General features: G+C 37.9%; 1 long non-coding RNA gene across 1 annotated transcript; it reads left to right on the forward strand.

The window, feature by feature from the left end:
- Positions 1-8,269: 8,269 nt before the first annotated feature.
- Positions 8,270-9,305, forward strand: LOC141700911 (uncharacterized). The gene is made up of 3 exons (XR_012566588.1): positions 8,270-8,374; positions 8,447-8,593; positions 9,213-9,305. It is a non-coding gene; the product is annotated as an uncharacterized LOC141700911 (long non-coding RNA).
- Positions 9,306-19,509: the final 10,204 nt, after the last annotated feature.

Genomic DNA, 19,509 nt, shown 5'->3' on the forward strand with positions numbered 1-19,509 from the left:
TACAATGGTGGAATGTTAATCGACTGTTAACAATTTGGGGGAAATATGATGAAATCCTAGAATCATGTAGTTGGAAGATCAGGGAAGCAAAACATGTTATAGTTACAGATATATACACATATACATACAAGGAGAGCTAAGAATGGTGCATGGAAACTCGAAGCATAAGAACGGGTTTTTGCTCATTAAACTCGATTTACTTAATTAAATAAGAAAGTAAAGGAAGATTTGTATACCTTGTGAGTTGGCGGTTGGATTGAGCTAAAGAAATAGGGAAATGGCTGGATAGATCACCGGAATTTGGACCTCGAAACTCCTGCTTGAAAAGGCGGCAATGGCAGTTGTGTGAAAGAGAAAAAGAGATGGTGGTGGTGGTATGGTGCAACTAGGGTATTTATAGAAGAAGGACGACCCTAAGGAAGAAAACTGTACACCACATGCGAAAGGTGAAAGTAAGACGCGTCTTCCTATCATGACGTGTCCACATATTTTGAGCCAAATTTCGCTTGGAAAAAATTCCAATTTTGTTTTTAACTGCAAATGGAATTTGGGGGGTAGTTGTTATATCCAAAATTTGGCATTAAATTGACTCGGGTCAAACACGGGCTAGTTACAGTCACACTCGGCATTGCGTTGTGGGAGTTAGGACGCGTCCAAGCCTACAGGACGCGCCTAATTGAGAAGGGATATGTTACGAGGCGGGGAGAGTGCATGGTCAAGGAAGGACGCGCCCAGGCGTTATGAACGCGTCAATGTTTATGAAAGTGCTTGGCAGATGAAATCTTATGGTGATGGACGCTCTAGGACGCGCCTACCTTAGCAAGGATGTGTCGTTGAAAGTGAAATGTTGTGCATGATGGTTTAGAGGAGACGGTGCAAGTCTAATAAGGTTAAGGACGCGCCCTATATTCTAGGACGTGTCCTGTGACTTTACATGTTATAAGAAACGATTAAAGCAGGGTTGGATTTGTGGAGGTTAGGATGCGCCCAATTGGTTAGGACGCGTCCTGTGTTTGATCTATATACTTTTGATGTTGAATTCAGGACAAAGCTTGCATGGAGAGGAGCAATGGAGGATTATTTTTACTAATGTATTTGTTGGAGGTATTCTCTGAAGAATTCCCTCCTTGAGACGGTCAAGGAGTGGGATGTCCGTGAAAAGCTTGAAGGCCTCCAGGGGTATGCCTGATGATTGAAGGCCTCCTCCTGTATTCAACGGGTGTCCTCGTTGGGGATGTGGGGTTTACTTTGGTGTGTGCTTTGGGAGCTCTGTTCTTGTATTCAACGGGTGTCCTCGTTGGAGAACTTTGGAGTCATCCTGCACTTTGCACCCAAGAGCTTGGGATCACCTGTCCTGGTATCTGGTGGGTTATCCTCATTCGGGGGACAGGGACGCGTCTGGTATTTGGGGTGAACCGTGGCTATACATGCGTTCGTAAATCAAGGGAGATAGCTGTAGCGGAGTGTTATCCTTGCGCAGGGAGATGCACTATCCGTGAAGTCCTACGATTACGGACGAGCCTTGGGCCTTTGCGGTTGGGCCTCATAGTTGGACATTCCTAAAGCTAGCGGAAGATGGATATCGGATGGGCTTCTACTGGGCTTAGTTTTAAGAAGTCTAAATTCATTAGACTTCCTGTTCTACGAGAACTACGTCAGGCTTGATCCCTATATAAAGGGTACGTAGGCACATTGAGAGGGTAAGAAGTTGAGAGCTGAAAAGAGAGTCACCACTTACTCTGATCAATCTCAGCCTAAAACAACCACAATCAACCACACACCGCTTAAGTTTCCGGCAAAGAACCACCGTCACAGATCTTAGTTCCGGCGAGAAACCTCAATCTTTGTTGTTACCAGATTCCTCCGTCAACAAGTTCCAAATTGTAAATTTGTGAAGAGAGATCGGCAGACCAGCTGAAGCTTTGGAATGGAGATTCATCATTAATTAAAGTCGGTCCGTGGGATTAACATGCATAAATCTCAATCTTAATTAAACTTCTTACGCCATCTAAATTTACTATTTAAGTGTCTCCTATCTGGGTGATTTGAACTGAATCTGATGTTTATATACCACAAGAGAATTTTAATGCAGGACACAAAAGAGTAGCAGACGGTTCAGCCCTAAAGTTTTTCAACAAGCTGAGGTAAAGAATCTGGTTTTGCAACTCATATTGCAATGTGCCAATTGAGAAGGAAATAAGAGTTCTTCATCAATTCTTCTGTCAATAAATTCAGCCCTTCGATCGACTACATGAGGCTGTTTTGCTTTATTCTTAACCCTATGCAGATAATTAAATGAGAATCATTGAGTTAAAAGCTGATCAACTGGTTTTCCCTCCAATAGCTCTCTAACCTACTTTCATCTAAGATAATGTTCATTAACTTGTAACTAGATCTCTAGTATTGTAATAAATCTACGTCAACTCCAATTCACAGGACACGTAGGTCAAGTTGCCAGCTGGTAAACTTTTCTGGAACCCTTAAAACTTTCAAAACAGCCTCTAGGAGTAGCAAGGAGGTTTAAGGTCCACGTACATCCAACTCCTCTTCCGAATGAGACATAGTGTAGATGTTTGGTTCCGTTATATTAACAAAATTTACCCAGCATATGCTACGCTATTTATGTCAAATCCAGTGACACCATTTTAAAACAAGGGACCCCAAGACAAAGTTACATATACTACACAACTTTAAAATTCAGTTACTGATTTTGAAAATAAAAAGACTTCTTTCTATCTTCCCTGCCAATTTTGCCATATAAAACACAAAAATAATACGATCCAAATATTACTATAATGACAAAACTGAACTTACTTTATGAGGGCTATAATATATCTCAATAAAGGGGTATTCAAATAGCTTCCTTTCTGCTCCCTTGTCTATTTGTAATTTCTTTCCCTTTTGCTTTGCTGTTGTGCTAAACAGAATCCAGGATAATTTGGACACTGAAGCTGAGATCCGGCATTAGAAGAGTCAAAACTAAACTAATATAATTAACTCATAAAATCATTTGAACGAGCACATACATGTTCTCCATTACAGAAGAAGTACTCAGTAAATTTTACTACTTAGCCTGTGAAGAAATACATGCAGATTGAGTACCCTGTGTACTTTTATAATGTATACATCATCTAGGATTTAGACAGATTAAGCTTTAATTAAAGAAATACTTTAATTCTTTACAAGATCCCAAATTCAAAAACTAAATATTATGATTGACAAAAACGCACAAGCATAGCTTCCTAAACTAAATTTCTCCTGTTAATTTCTAATTTTTTTGAAGTAAGAATTCGACACGAATCTGTCAAATGTATTAGTTGTATTAGTTGTCCCTAATTAGATTGAGATATATTACGTGTATTAACATATCTGCTTACTTTTTATATTTAGAGTATATAACCGTTGTAAAGGCTGAAATATGCAAATTAGCTGCATTTCATGAGATAATTCAGCTTGTATATTGTTATATAATGAGGACTCTCCAGCAATGGGAGACATACTTTTTCCCTACCAATATTCTTGTCATGGTATCAGAGCTACAATTCTGATTTCCTCTTGTTTTCGATCAATTCTTTTTCTTCATTCTTGTATCTTGATAAAGTTCCTTGTTCCTGGTTACTCTTGATCATTCTCTCAGAATCATGTCTTTAGATAATTATGACACTCTCTTGTTTCGCCTTAATGGAAAAAATTATTCAGCATGGGCATTTCACTTTCAGATCTTTGTCAAAGGGAAGGATTTATGGGGTTATGTTAGTGGCACCACTCTTGCTCCTGACAAAGAAAAAGACAAGGTTGTATATGCTAAGTGGGAAACTAAAGATGCACAGATCATGGGTTGGCTGCTAGGATCTGTCGATCCCAACATTATATTGAACTTACGGCCTTTTAAAACTTCAGCTGAGATGTGGGCTTATCTCAAGAAGATATATAGTCAGCAGAACACTGCTCGTCGCTTTCAACTAGAACATGACATAGGCAAACTTCAACAAGATGGTATGTCAATTTCTTATTTTTATTCTTCATTCATGAACCTATGGGTTGAATACACTGATATTGTCTATGCTTCAGTACCGGCTGAAGGTCTTAAGTCGGTTCAAGGTGTACATGAAATTACTAAAAGAGATCAGTTTCTTATGAAATTATGGTCTGAGTTTGAAGCTACTAGGTCAAAACTTATGAATCGAGATCCTCCTCCTTCTGTAGATACATCTCATAATGATCAGCTTCGGGAGGAACAACGTCTTATCACTCAAGACACCTTGAAAGAACAGAAATATGAGTTAGTTCATCTGGCATATGCAACACTAGGTAAACCAAGAGGTAGGGATATGCGTAATGTTCAATATTTCTCTTGCAAAGGTTTTGGACATTATGCTTCAAACTGTCCAAAAAATTTTGCAATTATTGTAAGAAAGATGGACATATAATCAAGGAATGTCCAATTCGTTCACCAAAGAAATCTGAGACAGCCTACACAAGCATGGTTAGATCCTCGAGTATCGGAGGTATGTTGAATACTGGACATACGACACGGAATGATATCGCTCTTGTCCAACCCGTGACACCTGAAATGATTCAACAAATGATCATTTCAATATTTTATACTCTAGGAATTTCTGGTAAATCTACTTTTAAATCACCTACTTGGTACTTTGATTCTGCAGCTCCTAATCATATGACCAATAATGCTAATTTTCTTACAAATATAAGTAAATATTGCGAAAATCATGAAATCAGTACTGTAGATGGAAATCATTTACCTATCACAGCAACTGGTGATATTTCTTCCTCTCTAACTGATATCTTTATCTTTCATGCCCTTACCACTAATTTTATTTATGTCGGTCAATTGGTAGATAATAATTACAAAGTGATATTTTCAAAATCTGGTTGTATTGTGCAGGATCAGCAGTCAGGGAGGGTGATCACGAGGGGGCCTAAAGTTGAGCGTCTCTTTCCTATATAATTTCCTTCGCCATGTCGCTCGTTTCCTATTATTTCTTGTAATTCTTCCTGTATTGATTACCATGCATGGCATAAGCGTCTAGGAAACCCCAATAATAACGTTCTTCGTGGTTTGCTGAAATCTGGTGTACTTGGGAATAAAAAAATATCTTCTCTTAGTTTTGTTCAATTCGATTATAATTCTTGTAAACTTGGAAAAAGATAAACTCTACCATTTCCCATTCATACTTCTGATGTAACTTAACGTTTTGATTTAATACATAGTGATGTTTGGGGTATGTCACCGGTTGTTTCTCATGCTAAGTATAAGTACTTTGTCACATTTATTGACGATTATAGTCGTTTTACTTGGATATATTTGCTTCATTCTAAATCTGAAGTGCTCTCAGCCTTCAAGATCTTTCATGCATATATTCAAACATAATTTGATACAAAAATAAAATTCTTCACTCAGATAATGGGGGTGAATATATGTCTCATTTGTTTCAAGAGTATTTTCAATCCAATGGTATAATCTCTCAAATGTCTTGTCTTTCAACCCCCCCAACAAAATGGGATAGCTGAAATAAAAACCCGTCATCTTCTCGATGTAATACATACTCTTTTATTGGAATCATTTGTTCCCTCTAGGTTCTGGTGTGAAGCTCTCTCCATTGCAGTGTACCTCATAAATAGATTACCCTCACCATCCTTAAATCACGTTTCACCTTTCACTCGGTTATTTGGTCACCAGATTATTCAAGTCTTCGTAATTTTGGATGTGTATGTTATGTTCACCTTCCTCCACATAAACGCATAAAACTCACAGCCCAGTCAATAAAATGTGCTTTCTTAGGATATGTTCTACACTAGAAAGGATTTCTCTGTTATGATCCTAATTTATGACGTACACAAGTTTCAAGAAATGTACTTTTTCTGAAAAACAAACATTTTTTCTCTACCTACAATGATCATCATTCTCCGTTATCTTCAGTTGTACCTCTATTTACTAACTCTTATGCAGATTTTTTATCCATTCCAGTGTCATTTGAATCTGAACATCCATCTCCTAAACCACTTTTGCTGTATCAATGACGCATTAAAGTCATGCCAAACCAGAATACTATACTAGAAACTCAAACTTCAGATCCAATTCAAGCCAATCCACCTTCACACACTGATTCCTTTGTTGCTGATCATGTTCAAGCTTCTCCACCCCCTTAAAATGATTCCCTTGCTTATGATCCCGTTCAAGATGCTACACCTGCCACTCGTAGACATAGCACTCGAGTGAGTCAGCCTTCAGATAGGTATGGTTTTACTAATCCTGTATCATTGACAGCTACTGTACCAACCATTCATATTCCTAAGTCATATAAATAGGAAATGAAGCATGAATGTTGAAGGGAAGCTATTGAAACTGAGCTTCTTGCACTTGAAGAAAACCAAACAAGGGATGTTGTAGCGCTTCCCAAATCCGTGAAACTTCTGGGCAGCAAGTTTGTGTTCTCAGTAAAATTTCATCCAGATGGTTCCCTTGAGAGGTATAAGACTCGACTAGTAGTTCTTAGAAATAGACAAGAGTACGACATAGATTACGAAGAGATGTTTGCACTGATAGCTAAAATGACCATCGTGCGAACCATACTAGCCCTTGCTGTGTCTCAATCATGGAAATTATCTCAAATGGATGTGAAGAACGCTTTCTTACACGGTGACCTCAAGGAAGAAGTTTATATAACACTTCCCAATGGTATGCCTATCTCACCTAATCATATTTGTAAACTGAAGCGCTCTTTATATGGTTTAAAGCAGGCACCTAGAATCTGGTTTGAAAAGTTCAAATCCACTCTACTTAGTTTTTCATATACGCTAAGTATATATGACCCCTCCCTTTTTCCAGATAAAGACAAGTGCAAGTATAGTTATGCTTCTTGTCTACGTGGATGATATCCTTGTCACTGGTTCCGATATACAAGCCATTGATTGTCTTAAAAATATGTTACGTTCCACTTTCCAAATGAAAGATCTTGGTCAGCTCCATTATTTCTTGGGATTAGAGGTACATTATCGACCACAAGTTATCTTCTTGAATCAACACAAGTATGTTCAAGATTTGGTTGAATTGGTTAGCACTACTAAAAATAGTAGATACGACATCGGTGCTTAGACATCGGTATGTAATGCACGCGATGTTAAAAGCCTATTTAACATCGGTTTTAAAAAAAACGATGTTAAAAGCCTGTTTAACATCAGTTTTACATAGTAGCCGTTGTCTATGTTCAATTTTAAACTAATAACAAATTTATGTTTTTCACTTTAACATCGGTTATTTATGCTAACCCTTGTCTATAATCATTAATAAAAAATGACTAAATAAATGTTTCAGTTCCCCCGCTAAGTACCCAAATTTTCCCCCGTAACAAAAAAGTAAAAAAATTATTTCCCCCTTCCCCCTTTACTCACACACCCATACATCTCTATCTCTCTCCATCTCCATCTTTATCTCTCTCCCTCTCTCCCCCAAACCTCGACTCACACATCAGGGCTCTCTCTCTTTGCTGTCTCTCTCTCAGACCACGATTGCAATTCTCTCTCAAACCTCCGCTCTATCTCAAAAACTCTGATTCTCTCTCTCAAATATTAAACTTCATCTCCTTCAGCTCTCTCTCTCTCTCTCCCTCTCTCCCTCTCTGTCTTTCTGTCTCTCTCTGTCTCCTTTCTTACGGCTCCTTTCTTGTAAAACCCAATTTAAACCTAATACAAAATCACTGAATCAAGATTTGCTCTCTCTTTCTCCACTCTACTATTGTATTTTCTATTACCATCTCTTTCTCCTCTCTCTTCCGTCTCCCTATCTAGATCTTGGTGGAAGATTCTGGCCATGGTAAAAGCGACTGACGATGGTTTGAAAAAGGGAAGGAGTTTTCTGTTACAAATCGGTATGTAAATTGGTGGTCTTATTTAATTTAGTAGCTTAAAATCGAGCCGAGAAAGCAAATGTTTGGTTTGATTATGTATGTAAATTTTAAATTTATTTCAAAATTTTATGTTTTGATTTTAATGAAGCTTTTATTATAGGTCTGAAGCTTTGGAGCTTGAAACCAGCCTTCAATCGGTAACATATATCTCTCTCTCTCTCTCTCTCTCTCTCTCTCTTTTAGCTTTATTTACATCCATTGTGTATTTATATAGATATGTCGGTGTATGTTTATATTTGTATGTTCAGTTTTGTTTATTCTATTATGTTCTGCAATTAAGTTTAGGTGTTATTAACACATTTAGCTCTAGATTTTTTATATTAGATCTCTATGCTTTTGTCATTGAGAGCTATGTCATTTGGACTGTTGTAGCTGTAGTTCTTTTGAAGCATATATGGAAGTGGTGTGGCATTGTTCTGAAGAGCTCTGTATTATTGTCGATATGGGTAAGAATTTGGTCTTTGATTACAACTTATCTAGTTTATTTTATCAACTCTGACATTGATTTCTCTCCCCAGATTTTTGTCATCCCAGTTTTGATTGGATTGCTCTTTGAACTTTTGGTAATTGTGCCAATGCTGGTACCAGTAGATGAAAGTCCTGCATTCCTTTTGTATCAGGATTGGGCTCTAGGACTAATTTTTCTCAAGATCTGTACCAGACTGGTGAGCTATATATCGCCTCTTATATTTTTCTTAGAGGGTCTGTATGTAAATCTTAAATGTACAAGAGTAGGAACTCTGGGTGCACCATTTTTTATGTGATTTCTGTCACATTCATTACATAGTCCAAAGAAAAGGCTGGTCTGTTGGCCACATTTGAATAATAATGTTGAGAGCCACAAATTCATGCCTCACCTAATTCTGTGTTGAACTGACAAGATGGCATAAGTAGAATTTTTCTCAAATGGACCAACTAACAGGTCTCATTCTGCTGTTGACGTCTTTAATAAGAAATGTAGATAACTAGCAAGATCCAGTAATATTCTTTTGTGATATCTATATGTTCTATGTTATTTTAAATAATTAAACAGACACTTAATAATCCTTTACTGTTTTTAGTAATTCAGATGATACACCGTCTCATTTTTCTTTGTTAAGTGATAAGTGATGATATATATTCTAATGGTACCTGTAATGTGTTAATAATCAAACCTTATTTTCTGTGTATAACATGGTACCTGTATATTTTCCAGTCACTCTTTCTTCTTCTTGTTTCACCTTGTGATTATAAAGATGAATATTTTCACGTCGATATACTAATTTTTTGACCTATATTTCTCAGGAAGAACTGAAATCTGTTGGACGTATTGAAACTGCTTCGCGGTCCTGCAAAGTGTATGTATTTGGTCTTACATATGTATTACCCTCCTTCCACATGTTCATTATTAAAGATATTATTTTTTGTACCATCACCTTCAGCATTTGAAACTACTAACATTATCCAGTATCTATGTTGTAAAATATATTGTCTGCTAAATTTAGTTTTTATCCATAATTGGACAGGGTTGCTGATTATGTGATCGCAAGTTCTGATCCTTTAATCACTACGTAAGAACATTATGTTTGATTACATGAATTTGCAAAGGTAAATGTATCTAATCTTTGCCACTAATTTCTTATTCATGTGTGCAAAAGCTATAATAACCCTTTCTAATATATCACCAATTATTGGTAAGAGCTAGTCTTTTGCATATTATCTTTTACAACTTGCTTGAGATTTAGTATATGTATTTACTTTAGGCTTGACTTGCTGGTGAATATGTAGTATGAAACTATAAATCTTTCTAATTTACTCCACTTGGTATACTTGAAAGGCTTTCACCACCAGTCTTTCATATGTTAAGGGGTCTATGTGATTTACTACTTTTTGTTCACATGAATCAGGGATGAAATGCTAGGGTTGTGTTTTTAAATCTCTTTATAAAATTACTGCAGCATTTATCCAACTGCCCTTCCCTCTATTTGAACTAACATACAGACCTCAATTTACAACATATTTTGCTTAGCAAAGAAAATGGTAGTCCTGTGGATTGTATGGACAACAAATGCAATTATGAAAAGATTGAATCATTGTGAACTAAATGAACGAATCTGTCTCACTATTGAATTTATTCTTTCAACGACATAAATTAATGTCATTTCTGGTTCAAGAACTCTAATATGTATCCAGTTAATTATCCAGAGCTTGTACTTGTATCATTTTGCAATCAATGTCTCGCTGTGCATCCTGGCTGCTTTTGTCACTTGAGATGTTGGTTCTGTAAGTATTGCTTAACTGATCGTTGGACTGATCGTTGGACTGATGGGAAGAAGCAGACTGATCGGGGCCTAGAAAGGCAAAAAGATTAAGATTCAACCACGTTCACACCTCTTAATGCGCCAATCTCCAAAATTCTCCACGAAATTAAAGGCAAGCCAGGCTTCGTCCGTCCAGCCAAGATAAAAATGGTCGATCACAAGAAAAATTCCGACAAATACTGCGACTACCATCATGATAAGGGATATAATATTGGTGAATGCTTCCACTTGAAGAAGTTGATAGAAAAGATGATCAAGGCCAGAGAGCTTAATAATTTCATAAGGGATTTGAGAGACAAGTTGGAGCAAAATGATACAAGAAACCGAGGAGCCGAAGAAAGGTATCGGGGGAGGTGAAGACTATTTTTGGAGGCAGTGACCTCGGTCTCGATAGCAAGAAATCTAGGAAACGGTATGCACGTCAAGTCTATAACTTGTACCAGTTCAGCCCTTCTAAGCAGACCATGCCTCTCTCCTTTACTGAAGAGAATTATGAAGATGTCATAAACCCCCATGAGAATTCGCTGATAACCAATCCTATGAAAACAAGATATGGAAAGTGCTAGTGGACGGAGGAAGTTCAACTAACATTTTATTCCATCGGACATACACCAAGATGAACCTAGCTGGGTAAAAAATGGAACCATGCCACGAGGCACCCCTTGAAGCCTTCGACGAGCAGCATATTTCTTGTGAAGGTACGATCACTTTACCTTTTCTAATCGGTAAAATGCCCTATACTGCTGAAAAACAGGTCAAATTCTATATTGTGAGGATCGAAAGCCCTTATAATGAACTTCTGGGATGATCATTCATGTCCATTTTTTAAGTCGTAGAGTTGATACCACATCTCAAGCTGAAATTCCCCACGGAAAAGGGCGTCGGGGTCGAGAGGGGACCAGAAGACAGCGAGAATTATTATGCTTGAGAATCTCGACAAAGACAAGGAATACGAAGATAATGACTTAAACGGGAAAAGAAAGCGTTCAGAATCCAAACCGAGTAGGAATAAATAACTGTTGAATATTGAGTTGCAGAAATTTGGGCCAATCTATCTTGCCCGATAGCCGACCCTGCGGCCGAAGTAGAAAAAGTCAAGCTTTATGCCGGGTGTCCGAGAAAGATGGTCCGTATAGGGAAAAATATGAAACCTGAACTGAAAGAGAAAGTCGTAGATGTGGTAAGGCAATACCATGACGTCTTCGCATGGGGTCCCGAAGATATGCCTGGGATGGATCCGAAGATGGCTAAACATTATGTTATTGTGGAAAAATTGCTGGAGGCTAAGTTTATCGAAGAGATAGAGTATTCGGACTGGCTCGCTAACGCGGTGGTTGTTAAGAAGTCAAATAAGAAATGGAGAATGTGCGTAGATTACACTGACCTAAATAAAGCCTGTCTGAAGGACCACTATCCTCTGCCAAGCATTGATCAGTTGATAGATGCCACTGCCGGATATCAAGTTTTGAGCGTCCTTGACGCATTCTCGGGCTACCAACAGATCGTTATGAATGTTGCAGATATTCCGAAGACTACCTTCATCATACCGAAGGGGACATACGCTTATATCAAAATGCCCTTCGGAATATGGTCAATAAAGAGGAAACCTTTCAGCGCATGGTCAATAAAGTCTTTAAAGAACAAATTGGGCAGAATATGGAATGCTATATGGATGACATGATTATGAAGTCACTCTTTCATGATCATGCCGAAGATTTGAGACCCTAAGGAGAAACAATATGAAGATTAATCTGAGTAAGTGTACGTTTGGGGTAGCAAGTGGAAAGTTTATGGGATATATTGTTAGTACATGAGGGATTGAAGTTATCCCAAAAAAATTTAAACAGTACTTAACATGGAAGCCCCGAAATGCATAAGGTATATTCAAAAGTTGACAGGCCGATTAGCTGCACTTTGGCGCTTCATATCTAGGTCAGCCGAAATAGCATTTCATTTCTTTATTGTGTTGAAAGGCTAAAAAAACTTTGAATGGGGACCTGAATGCCAAACAACCTTTGAGCAAGTGAAGGAGTACTTTATTAAATCCCCCCTGTTGATGAGACCAGATCCCAAAGAGACACTCCAGCTTTATCTTGCCATTTCGGACCGAACGCTGGAGGCAGTCCTGGTGAAACAATACGAAGGTAATTAACACCATGTTTTGTATATATCACACATGCTTAAAAATGCTGAAATCAGGTACCCCAATGATAAAAAGTTTGCATATGGGTAGGTCATGACCACCCGAAAATGGCGACACTATTTTCAAGGAAGGACGGTGCAAGTGATGACTGATCAGCCACTAAAGAAAATCTTGACAAGGCTCGAGGCTTTGGGTAGAATGGTTGCTTGGTCTATTGAGTTAGGCGAATATGACTTAGGGTTCATGCTGAGGACGTCCATTAAAGCACAAGCCTTGACCGACTTTATGGTGGAGTGCACCTTCGGAGGACCGAAGGATCTAGCACCTGAAAAGCAGCTTATTCAGTCACCAGGTTAATGGAAGTTTTTTGTTGATGGATTAGTAGCGGGTTCGAAGTGTGGTACAGGACTTATCTTATCGTCCCTCGAGGGATTTGAAATATGCCAAGACATTCGGTTTACTTTCCTTATCACCAACAATGAGGCTGAGTATGAAGCCTTGCTAGATGGGATGAACCTAGCAAAAAATCTGGAAGCACAGTACCTGAGGGTGTTTAGCGACTCTATGCTGGTAGTAAAGCACTTTTCGAGGGAATATGAATAAAGGGATCCTCGAACCCGCGCCTATACTACCAAGGTACGAGAACTGTTTTTGTCTTTACAGTCTTTTGAGTTAAGTTAAATTGGAAGGGAAAATAATAGCTGAGCAGATGCCCTGCCCCGTCTGGTATCAGCCAAGACTTAGAACCTTATTGGTTCGATCTACTTGCCCGAAGTAAAAACCTCTTTTATCGACAAGAAGCTGTGTCTGGAAATCCATCAAGTGATAACATGGATGACACCAATTCGAGCCTTTCTTAAGAAGGGTACACTTCCATTAAACGAAAATAGGCGCAAAAAGTCAGATACAGAGCATCCAGTTTTACCATCATTAATGGCAAACTTTATAGGAGGTCAATCTCCTCTCCTCTTCTTCGACGCTTGGACATTGAAGAGCAGAAATTAGCTCTAGAGATGGTTCACGAAGACATATGGAGTGAGCACCTTGATAAAAGATTCCTAACCTTTAAAATTCTCCAACAGGGTTTCTACTGGCCGACGCTAAGAGCTGATGCACACGAGTATGCAAAAAAAAATGCAGGCAATGTCAGTTGTTCAGCACTAACCAGAAGCAACCCCCAGAGAAAATGGTTTTGGTTCTGAGCCCTATCCCTTCGCCATGTGGGAAGTAGATATTGTGGGAATCCTACTGACCAACACCAAACATGTAAAATACTACATCATGATTATCTACTATATGACAAAATGGGTTGAGGCTCGTTCATTGGCCACTATAATCGAAGATGCAGCAAAGAATTTTATACTGAAACAAGTAATACTGAGGTTTATAATCCCTAAGGTTAGTGTCTCAAATAATGGTACCCAATTAATTGGAAATAAATTCTGAACTTTCTTGCACTACTTCGGAATCCAACAGAAATTCATCTATGTCGGCCACCCTCAAGGAAATGGGGCGATTGAGACTGCAAACAATATCATCTTTCATGGCATTAAAAAAAGACTAGGTGAAGTAAAGGGTCATTGGGCCGAAGAATTATCGTGGGTCTTGTGGGCCTACCGGACGACACCAAGATCATCCACAGGCGAAACACCTTTTAGGCTAGCCTATGGAACATATGTTTTTTCCCAGTTGAAGTAGGTCTTGACTTTTATCGAATTGAAGTGTTTAATATTGAAGCCAATGAGGAGGGATTAAGAGCTAACATAGACCTTCTGGAAGAAGAAAGGAAAGCAGCTCATCAGAGAAACCTCAAATACCAACTCCAAGCAGCCCAATATTATGATTCAGGTGTAAAAAATGTAATTTCTTCATCGGTGACCTGGTGTTGAGAGAACTGGAAACGTCAATACCGGCTAAGTAGGGAAAGTTTCTGCCAAACTGGGAAGGCCCTCACTATATGGCCGAAGTTGTCAGGCCGGAACGGACAAGTTGAAGACTCTGACAGGAGAACCCATCAAGAATACTTTGCATGCCTCTAGACTCCGGAAATTTTTTCAGTAAGATTGTTTGAAGCCCTACTAGTTGATTATTTCAGCTTATTGAATTCAGTGATTTACTTCAGTAATGTAATTTGAATTCCTTGAAAAAAAACATGTACAAAATTGTATAATTTCCCATCTTCCAATGAAAGTTACATGTTTTCCCCATTTTATCTTCAGTTAGTATTCCATGATAAATGTCTATATTGGCACAATATTGAAGCCCGTTATATGCTTTGTTATTTCACCAATAATCTACTCCTACTAATAAACTTTAGAAATAGGACTGTGGTCCTTCAAATTGGGGCAATGAATCAGCCTACTCATTAGATATCTGAAGAGGTCACACTTCTTTCTTTAAAACGGTGGAGCGAGAAAGTAAACACCTTTCTAAAATTTACTAAGGCTCAAAATGTGGCTAAAGTAGTAAATAAATTTTAAAAATTTACGAAGGCCTAGAATGAGGCCGGAGAAGTAAATAATTTTTAAAAATTTACTATGTTAGGTCACACACACACTATAGAAGGGGGTTGAATACATTGTATACTACAATCAAATCGAATTAAGAACACAAGTATGAAACACATAATAATCTTATTAATAAAACAATACTACAATGGAATCGTTCTCTCTCAGTGATGAACAAATATCACGAGAGCTGCTAGCGTTATAATGAATAATATCCTCGATAATGATAACACATCTAGTGTAAACCCTATGTTGTGTTTATATACCACACAGTTACAAGATAATCTTCTAATTGATATCGAATAAAAGTCTGCATCCTAAAATATATCAATTAGTTATCTTTTCCTCCAAAATATTCTATTCTTCATAGAATTCTTCTCCATGCATATCTCTTCTTGTGTTAATCTCAATCTTCTTTTCCTTCAATCAGCCGTCTTCCTTATCTGAAAGTCTTCTTAAGTCCTGATATTATCTCCTGATGAATATCTTCTGATATCTTAAGTTCTGATAACTTAAGTTCTGATATCTTAAGTTCTGACTTCAGTATAAGTACTGATTTCCAGTTAAGTCCCGATATGTCCTGTTAGTCAAGATCTGAAAACTAAACACAAATTATTATTAGACATGACATCACAAATATATCTAACAATCTTCCCTAACTTGTAAATTAGAATAATATACAAGTTCAATAGATATTTGATGATGTCAAAAACATTAAGTACAAATGCCTATGAGAATTTGACTAGATAACTACAACTCACAGTCCTTGTAGCTTTTACCATCCTTAAAGTCTGATATCAGCTTTAGCCTGTATATCCTTCAAAATTTAGCAGTTGTAGTTCTTGACTTGGCTTCAGTTTATGATCTCTTGAATGTCAAGAGTTATTCTGAGATAGTTCTTCAAAAGAGTTCTCTCAGCATATTCAAGTTCATTTATCATCCTCCTTTTAGCATCTTTAAGTTCAACTGTATCTTCCCATATCTGAAAGATATCAGCCCTAAGATCATTAATCTTTGCTTTCCTTATTTCCTGATCCAGTTTGATCAGATAAGCTTTGTCAGACTCCAGATTAAATTCAACACCCTTAATACCCAAAAATATAGTGATCTTGGCGGTATTAGGCTTCATCTCAACTAATTCACCATTGTGAGCTCTGTACTTTGGATAGTATGGTCTTTCAGACTTTATAGAATAAAGTTTCCTCTGCCTTTGAATATCATATTTTAAGTAACTGGCAGCACCATCTGTTGACCTATTCTTTACTTGAAGTAGAAATAAAACATGTTGCAGTTCTTCATAATACTTCAATCGAATTGCATTATTTCTTATCTGAAATACTCTCCCATCTGTCATAAAATAAAGCATTATGTCTTCTTTCAGCTTGGAATTGTAAACCATCTGTATAGACTCCAATTGATTTAGTCTTTCTAGAGTTGTCCCTACCCCTGGTTCAGAAATAGATGTAGGATCTAAGATGGAGTTGTTTACTCTTTTCTCATCAGCGTTACCCAGTCCTGTTTTATCTCTAGCTTCCTTCCCTTGAAGCAATCTACCGTTAAAACATTTGTTGAAGTCTTCATAGATTGAGCAAATTGTTAAGCTTTAGTAAACCCAGGTAGTAGAATTTTTGAAGGTTTAACATGAGCAATGTCAGAGGTTTCCTTTTCTTCTGATATCAAGACAACTTGAGCTCTGTCAGAGGTTGCTTGAATATTGCTTTTTCTTCTTCAAAATCAGAGTTGCATTTTCATCAGATTTTGCTTCCAGATCCATAGTTGGTATATATATCTTTACAGGTTCATCAACTTTTGCCTTACCCTTGAATCTAGGATCAACTTCCACCTGTGATTTGGACTTGGCCTTAGATGCCTCAGTATCTGTCCTCTCTTTAATCACAATGCCCTTAGGCTTAGGTGGTTTCTTTACTGTAACTTGAGCTTTAGACTTTGACTTCGATTTGTCATTTTCAGCTTTTAGTCTAATATCTTCTTCCTTCAGACTTTCAATATCCATGCCTGGATTGTCCTCTAGGAACAGCCTTTTGGAGATCTCTTCATCAAGATTCAGAGTTTGTTCATCAGAATTTATCCTTTTACCAGTATCAGAACATGTTCTTAGACTTGTAGTTCTGGCTTCCCTTGATAAAGAGCCCCTGCCTTGACTTAGACCTCTACTCCTTTCAGAGGCTCCCTGGTCTTCATTATCATCATCCTTACCCTTTAGTGGTTGATCAGTTTTGCATTTAGATTTAATCACTTTCTCCCCCTTTTTGGCATCATCTGGTAGAAGCAGGGAGACAAGCAATTCCACAAAGTTTTGGATTTTATTGAGTTGGTCTTGTTGGGCAGCTTGATTCTTCAAAATATCAGATAGTTGAGCTTGCTTCTTTTCTTGAGTCTTTTCTATATACCCAATTCGGTCAAAGGCTGGCTTAAAAACCTGTTCTTTTCCAATTTGACATTCATGTCTTGCTGAATCAGTGTTTCTTGAATTTTGTTTACCTTGGCTTGAGTTATTGAGTGTTGACCTTGGAGGTTCCTGGTACTCAATGCAGTAACTCTGAGCTGTGCTTTGAAGTCATCATTCATCAGCATCTCATCAGCTTTAGCCAGGTGCTCAGCAAGAATATTTGCAGTAGGAACAAAATCAACTTTGTTCCACTCCTTGATCCATTCTCTTCCTCTAGAGGTTTCACTCTAAGGTACTGGTGCATCCTCTCTCACAAACTTTTTAATCAAATCAGCTTTATTAACTGTTTGTAGAGGTGCATGTCCTGAAGGTCCAGCTGCATCAACATTTACATTTGTAGCAGCTTCACCAGTATTATCAGCATTTACTTCAACAGAACTTGCAGAATCTTCAGTATCAGCATCTTGTGATAGAATAATTGTATGTGAAGCAATAGAAGATTCATCTGTATTGACATCAGCATCTAGCAGTGGAGTTGCTGGTGGAGTTTGCTGAGGGATGGTTGGAGCTTCCAACTACAGAACCTCAGGCACATTCAAGTTATGAATATCTATTTCAGCACTTGTACCTGGAATGTCAGCATGTACTTGATCAATGATAGGAGACACAGGAGGTGTAGGCATGTATTCTTGAGTATTCTCTGGCTCTTGAATAGGAGATTTGTGAGCTTCAGTAAATTCTGGTTCAGTAGTGGGAAGAGATTCAATCACTATTAGGTCTTTTGAGATCAGAGATTCCTGACCTCCTTCCTCAGCTGCTGCTTCCATTCCTTTTTCAGAGATTGATGATTCTACAGCCCTCCTTGCTCTTTGATTTTTAAGTCTCTTAGATGATGGAGAGACTCAAGGAGCTTCATCATCAAAGTTTAGCTTTCTAAGCCTTTTTAGGGGCCTAGAACTCCCAGTTTCTTGTGCTTTCTGAGAAATGACCTTCTCAGCTACTTCAGCAACAGGTTCTGATGGTTGAACTTGTACCTCATCATCAGACTCATCTCTTAAAATCATCTTCCTTCTTTTCTGCTGTGACTGAGGTACAATCTTAGTCCTCTTTGCTCTAGAAGGAGAAGGCTTCACTTGATTATGTGCCGATGGTTGGTTGGCATGTTCTAATGTGAGTGTTTGTTGAATAACAGTAGTAGGTGCTGATGGTTGTTGTGTGTTGGTGGGTTGGACATCAAGATATAGCCATGAATAGGTATCATAATCATCATTTACCAGAGCTTGATTTACTAATAAAGGAATCCTAAGGGGTCTCAAAACTCCCTTCTTTTTGTCAGCAGTTAACAAATCAGTAAAAGCCCTCTTAGCTAACCTAAAAGGTTCTATTTGTTCACTTGCTGGTTATGGTTCATCTGATGTACAGTAGTTGTAAATTAACTGACAGAACCTAGCAAAGTAAACTACATTCCTGTCCTTTTTCATTCTATCTCCTATAAAACATAACACAGTCTTTGCATAATCAAAATGAGACTGGTTTAGGAGTGCATACCCAATTTGTTGTGTCAGAATAGGAATGGCATCAAAATTTGAGCACTTGTTAGCAAACGTCTTTGTGATGCAATCGAAAAAGAAGCTCCATTCCTTTCGAATATATGGGCGTTTGGGTTAACCCAACTTAGCCAAACTCTATTCATACCCAAGATTAGCCATCATTTGTTGTAGCAATGTCTCCTCAACAGCAGAACTGAATTGACAGTTTTCAGGTAGGTGTAGAGCTTTTCGAACTGTTGTCGGAGTAACAACATACTCAACCTCCTTTGCTGTAAACACGATGCTTGCAGTCATATTCTTACCACCATCATCATAAAGATCTATACGCCAAAACATCAGAACTTGAGTTCCAGATAAATAGGATGGCTGCGTCAAAGCGAACCCAATTTCACTATGAGATAAGAAATCCTGAATAAAATAAAGTTCTGAAGGAGCTTCACTCTTAGTGAGAATGGCAGCATAGTTGTTGGGGACAAACTTTGCTCCATTAAAGATTATATCCTTGGGTGCCATTGAAATGAGTGAGAATTTAGAGTGCCTGAAAGGTGTTTGATAAAATTTTTGTATAGAAAACCGTCAGAGAATGTGAGAAAATAAGAAAAAGAGAGAGAGTATAGAATACAAAAGTAAATAAAAGATTTAAAATCTTTTCTCTCTTTTACTTATACACG

The sequence above is a fragment of the Apium graveolens genome, unplaced genomic scaffold (genome assembly GCF_009905375.1).
Source record: "Apium graveolens cultivar Ventura unplaced genomic scaffold, ASM990537v1 ctg3079, whole genome shotgun sequence".
Lineage (NCBI taxonomy): Eukaryota > Viridiplantae > Streptophyta > Magnoliopsida > Apiales > Apiaceae > Apium > Apium graveolens.